At 50.0% G+C, this 6558-nt stretch overlaps 1 pseudogene; it reads left to right on the forward strand.

Annotated features, from left to right (window-relative positions):
* The first annotated feature begins 221 nt into the window (after positions 1–221).
* LOC144172475 (kinesin-like protein KIF2A pseudogene) lies at positions 222–1364 on the forward strand (annotated as a pseudogene).
* Positions 1365–6558: the final 5194 nt, after the last annotated feature.

The following is a 6558-nucleotide window of genomic DNA, read 5'->3' on the forward strand; positions in this document are numbered from 1 at the left end:
AAACCAAATCCAAACCAACTCAAAACCAAACTATTCAACACTCAAGTTGTTACTGTCAATGTGGTTGTGTAAGGGAAGAAAAGCGTGGTTTTACGTTCGACGTATGGTTGGCGTGCTGTGTCGGACATTACAATGGCGGCTCAAATCGGCGGACTTAAAATAGGGGCAGCGCGGACTTCTTTGGAACGGATGGGCACATCCACTCGGCCAGCGTGGTGAGCATGGACACGGACAGGCAGGTCCTGGTGGTGAAGTGGTTCGAGAAGGGCCACCCCATGGGCAAGAAGCTCGAGTTCAGCACAGTCTTTGCGCTTAACCCGGGACTCCAGGACAGGAACCGGAACTCTGTCAGAAAGCTCCCCAGGCACACGCAGGTGCCCCTGGCATCGGCCAAGTCCGGCACCATCCCGTACCTGAGGAGTTTGGCTCGGCCGCCGCTCCGCCAGCTGAACGGTGGCCACCCCACCCAGGTGGACCCAGGCAACCCCAGCGGGGAGTTCCTCTCTATGATCAGGGAGTACAGATCCGGCCTGGACTTCCCGCCCCTGTCCATGAATCGCCCCTCGCAGGTACACCAGATCTGTGTCGCCGTATGAAAGAGGCCACTAAACGAAAAAGAGCTGAATCGCAAAGAAATGGACATCATCACAGTGCCAAACGGAGACCTTATTGTTGCCAACGAACCCAAGGCTAAGGTCGACCTCACCAAGTACCTAGAGAATTCCACCTTCCGCTTCGACTATGCCTTCGATGATTCGGCCAACAACGAGCTGGTTTACAAGTACACTACCTGCCCGCTAGTCCAGACGGTGTTTGACGGGGGCATGGCGACGTGCTTCGCTTACGGAGAGACAGGCAGTGGGAAGACTCATACCATGGGTGGGGACTTTTCCGGGAAGACACAGGACTGCACAAAAGGCATCTATGCACTAGCGGCAAAGGACGTGTTCAGGCTCCTGAGGACTCCCAAATACAAGAACGAAGACTTAGTTGTTTTCTCCAGCTTCTTCGAGATCTACAGCGGGGAGGTCTTTGACTTGCTCAACGGCAAGGCGAAGCTTCGAGTGCTGGAGGACGGCAAGCAGCAGGTCCAAACTAGTCAATCAACCAGTCCCTAAATAGGTGGCCGGTCCGTCCTCGGCGACAACATCGTCCAGTGTTCGCAGGGGGGTAAGCCTTCCCATCCGAACACGAGCGCATACCCATTTTGATGGGCCACCGTCCGGCGAAGTTCACCGCCAGGAAGAATACAGCCAGGAAGGCGACGAGGAGGACCACCACGAACGCGAGGTGGAGGAGAAGGCTGCGACGACGGAGCGTCGCTTGCCCGTTGCCGGCCTCCACCCACCTTCTTTCCATGACGCCAAACCTGGACACAATAAAATACGGCAAAGTTCGATCACGCAAACTGCGGATTTGCATTTGCAAAACCTGCAGCAAGCGCAGGATTGAGCCACACTGCGCCACTTGAGCGGCTAATGATCGAGTCACGAAACAAGTGCGCTCTCAGCGACAGATATTACATTACAGTGCTTCTAATAACGTGAGACGTGTCACCAGAAATTTAGAATGGGAAATAACCGTCAGTGTTATAAGGAAATCTGTCATGTGGAAAACATGTCGCAATTGAATGAAACACACTTAGGTACTGAGGTACTTTAGGCAACGTGACTTTCCGGATTTACTCTATAATATGAAGGCGTCGGAAAATAAACGCGCATGCCAGCCTGACCAACCTAACATTCCACGGAAATATCGGTACCTCGCGCACACATTGCACACCACAAACTGTGTAACGCCTCCTAGCTCAGCGGTTGCTTTTTGGGGCGAAGTACCTTAGGGCCGAGGCTTGTCCGTCCGGCGTCCGTGCTGACGGCACAGCACCGTGTAAATTGAAACATGTTCGCACCAACAAAACGCAGCGAGAAAAAAGTGTTGCGACACAATAGCGAGTTTTAGCTGACCTTTTTTGACGTTGCTCAGCTCCGCTCCGGTAGCAAGCGGGAGCGCCATTGCGCATGCCTGGCGCGCTTGGCGGCGAACGGCATTGGCTCCGGTTGCGCTGAGCGAGCCGCCGGTACCAGAACGGTCCCTCGAAAACGGTCTGCTAAAACTATTACCCGCACTACTGACCACTCAGTGCTGGATACTATCTACGTACAAAAATAATGTGCAACCACGTCGTACTTTCGCACACCACAAACCGGACGTACCCGTCTTTTTTAATTGCGCGTGAACAGTCTGCTTACCGGGGAGGGGGGGGGGGGGGAGGGAGGGGAAGGTGCACAGAAAAAAAAGCCACCCGCCCTCATCTTCCCACGGGGGGAACTCGAGTAAATGCGTCGCATAGGGGTGTTTGTATTGCGAGAAAGTTGCGTAATTGGGTAGTTTGTGGTTACCGTTTGGATGTGGGGAGGGTTTGGAATGCTTAATTATTTCTTTCGTCTTTATTATTCTTATTTAATGTTTCTAGATTTTCGGACACAGGAAGGACAGGTGAAGGTATTATCATTATTTTCTTTTATTCCTTGGTGCTGTCGTTGTATTGGACGGAGAGAACGACTGCTTTATGGTCGCTAAAGTGGACTGACAAGGGATCTTTGAGCAGTGGTCGTGCGTTGGAGTAACTGGCGAAGATGAGGTCGATGCAACTGCCGTGGATGGTGGTGGGTTGCTTGTTGTTGCTGGTGGAGACGCAGTGCAGGCCGTGGCGGGTCCCCATGTACGGTGGGGTAACGTTGCCTTCAACGAGTAGAGTGACGCTGCTGTTGAATTGTGTCGCACTACTTGTTGACGGTACTGTTGCTTCCATCGCTTATACTTCATCTGGAGCCAAACGAAAGGCAAGCAAAGACGGACTTGACTGAAGTTCGAACGCGCGCTCCGCCGCTTATATACACTGCGCGCGATGTCGAGGGAGAGGAGTATGGGGGAGAGACGCGCATGCGCGCACTTCCGTGCACAAGCGCGCGACCTTTCCACGCCCCCCACCACGCTGTTGTCACGCAGCTGTCACGCCGTTAGCACGCCGCTATCACGTGTACACCTGCCGCTGTTGCTGCTGAGCGCGACGGAGCGCACGGGGTAACTACTGCGTATGCGCGAGCAGACGCGTTCTCCCCGCACCGTTTTTTGATTGCCTTAGTAACTGCTGGAACGTCGATTCATTATACTTATCAAGGTATTTTTTGTTGTTTCGTGCAGCAGGTATGAGTCTAGGTTTGGGCCCCAAGTCGAGGACGGTTTAAGACTTCACTGGACGTTTCCTCCGGTGACTCTCCTCAATCCATCCAATGTCATCACGACGCACCTGCTCACAAAGAAGGCAAGCTCAACTGTACGCGCTTCTTACCTACTACTACACAGTGTTGTACACGTTCCTCCAAAATAGGAACGAAAGCTCGCTCCTCGTTCCTTGCCAATTTTGAAACGAGTTCCCGTTACAAGTTCCTTTATTGCGAAAGGAACGCGTTCCAGTTCCACTTCGAAAATTGGAACGTGTCGTTACATTAACGTTACAATTAGGTTTTTAAATGTAAACATAGTGTCGGATAATCCTGGGTCGAAATTAAGTGAGACATTTAAAACTCACATCGAACTACGTATATTATACGAATATTAACACCACCGGCAGCAGATTATCTGGAGATAAAGATAATCAAAAGAAACGCTCCTAGGCGAATTTTTTCAGGGAGCGCCGGACAAACTCCTGACGGCTCGAGGACATTTCGGTGCAGGATATTTGGGTGCCGAAATTTCGGTGTATGGACACATCGTTGTACGGACTTATCGGTGTACGGGCGTTTCGGTGCACGGACATTTCGGTGTACGGACATTTCGGTGTACGGACATTTCGGCGACCAAATTATCCGGTGCTTGCCTGTTTGCGACAGCCGTTATATTTTTATTTCCGGTTAACGTGGGTTATGGACAACAATCTGGACCAGTGAATTTATTTTTTTGATTGATGCCATGTTCGATCTTTGCCAGGTATTTTTAAAAATTCTACATTTATATATTTTGTTTATTACCTCTTCCTGGGGACACCTGTTATGCAGCCGATTGAATTCTTTAGCAATTTTTTTTTTCATTTATGACAGGTTGTTAATTTAATTCACTCTTTTTTAGCTAAGGCAATTAACTGCTGTTTAAGATGGTCTACCGCCTCTTTTGTATTTTTTTAAATTACACACCCTCAAATTACAGAAATTACATGCACACTCTCAATATCCAAAAAGTAAGAAGCATTAGCTAGCCCCCCATATTGAAGAAAACCTTATGAAGAGTATTACGTAGGCTGGGCTGCATTGCTAAAATGAATTCGCGAACACTGGTATAGGATATTGTCGGGGAGGAAAAACGGGCCTGTTGGAAAACAGCCGCAGGTTCTAATTTCCTAAATGCTGATCAAGCGCGTACCGGTTGTGCATACAAATTCCACCCATTGTGTTCGGGACAACCAACCGTCGTTTAATGTTTACAAGCCTACATTTACCACATTTTAATTCTTTGTCCTAGCAGCACCTACCCCCGACTTTACACTTGAATCTCGGCCAGATTTCTTTTTCCGCCGTATTATTTTCGGTTTCCCCTGAAAATCCTACTGGCGTGGTGGACTTCACGGTCCCCGAAGCGACACCGAAGTGATTTTTTATTTTTTATTTAGAACATACTGCTAGCCTCTTAGTGGAGGCTTTTGCAGGAATTCGGTGATACATTGAGGACAAAGACATAGCACACTTGGCGTTTAAAACAGAGAAGAAGCATTACATTCACCATTGGTGCACGAAACCTCTATACTACGACACAAAAAGCCACCCAAAAAGCCGCTGAGAACACAAACACAATGGCCACTATGGTTTGCTGGCTACGCCCTTCCGCGCATCGCGGTCATACCGACGGCGCCCCCACTCCAGGAATCGCTCTTTCTGCGCCTTCAGTCGCCCCCTTGGGAATTAACTCATCAAGTCGCGCATGTCATGGACACCCCAGGTATACATCGCTTCCTCCCATTATAAGGACAAAAAAATGAATAGGCTAGTGTGACGAGAGCGGCAACAGTCGTCTTCAAATTTTCGAAGTCCAGTCGACGCAATGGTGAAGCACAAGTGACACCCCTCTCTCTCTACTTAGGGGGATAATTGCCGGCGGGGCTCAGCTTTCCCCTCCCCTAAATAACGCCAAAGTAAGTGCGATCGTTGGTTTGTTAGTTTTAAGTAGAACTGACACCGAATGAAACAAAGGCGTTGATTGATTGAGAGAATAATTAAAACGAAATGCACACGCGCCTAATCGACCTCGTTTTTCGGTTGTTTTTTCGCGGAAGTTTAGCTGGGGGGGGGGGGGGTGAAATAGACTAAAAGCAGCGGCGTCTTGCACTTTTGGGTAAAGTGAAAGGAAAGCGCTTTGGTAACACTTAAAGTATTAGGGTTGTTCACGTGAATGCTAAAATAACAAAAAAACTGGTGGAACGGATCCAAATTAACAACGTTAATTTTTACCATCTACTACAGAAATTGGGTTTTACGTGGCAATGCTCCGCCAGGGTTTAGCGTTTGTTTCCACGAACGGCTGCGCAAGCACAAGTCTTGAACGTAAAATCATATCAAGTCACGAAATTACAATATTAAAGCTAAAATGTTCAAAGAATGCCTGGGACATTCCCTCATTCAAAATGTCTGGGCCAAGACGTCGTGCACCAAAATGTCCGTGCACAGAAATGTCCACACCGAAACGTCCTGGACCGAAATGTCCGACACCGCAATGTCCGGATCCCGTTTAGCAGTCCGTCCGTTTCGTTGGCTACGTTATTACCCGGCTGACCGGGACAGGTCTGCTCCTGAGCGCGCGGAAGGGCGAGTAGGAAGGGTGCGGAGGCGTGGACATGGCGAAGGCAGGCCCGCGGAGCTAATCCCCCTACCGACACAAAAGCCCAAGCACCCAGCCGGGTCCAGGTCAACCCAGTAAGAACGCATACGACAGAACGGACGGACTGCTAAAACTCTCTATTCTTTCAGCGCCAGGGAGCAATTCCATCGGCCAGACGCGCATTCTGGCCTCCCCAGACAAACGACAAAGGGTGAAAAGCATTCTCGCGGCTACGCATTCGCCCGTCGAACGCCGCTTAAGCAACCAGCATGAAAGCAAGCCCAACCTGCGGCCTGCTGCGTGGTTATTCTTTGCCTTTGACCTTCGAGGCAGCACGTACGGCTGAAGGGCGGGCAAACTGACCATCTTACAGGAAGAGAACCGCAGTAGCGCTTTGTGGATTTTTTTACTCGAGCCTTGGCATCAAAAACAGCCAAATCCTAGCGATGTAACGGCAGGAACGCCGTTCCTGCCGTTCCTTTAAAAACGTAACGAGTTACCGTTACAGTTCCACCGACCCTTAATGGAACGGTGGCGTTCCTCCGTTCCTGCAAAAAGGAACTAGTTCCAGGAACGCCGTTTCTTGTAACGCCGTTCCGTACAACACTGCTACTACAGCAATTGGTGGCGTGGAAGTGCTGCGCCCTAAGCATTTTTCGTCCGCCGTCTTGCTCCAAAACGTATATTTGC

The sequence above is a fragment of the Haemaphysalis longicornis genome, unplaced genomic scaffold (assembly GCF_048455015.1).
Source record: "Haemaphysalis longicornis isolate Haplotype H1 unplaced genomic scaffold, Haemaphysalis longicornis Haplotype H1 scaffold_1, whole genome shotgun sequence".
Taxonomy (NCBI): domain Eukaryota; kingdom Metazoa; phylum Arthropoda; class Arachnida; order Ixodida; family Ixodidae; genus Haemaphysalis; species Haemaphysalis longicornis.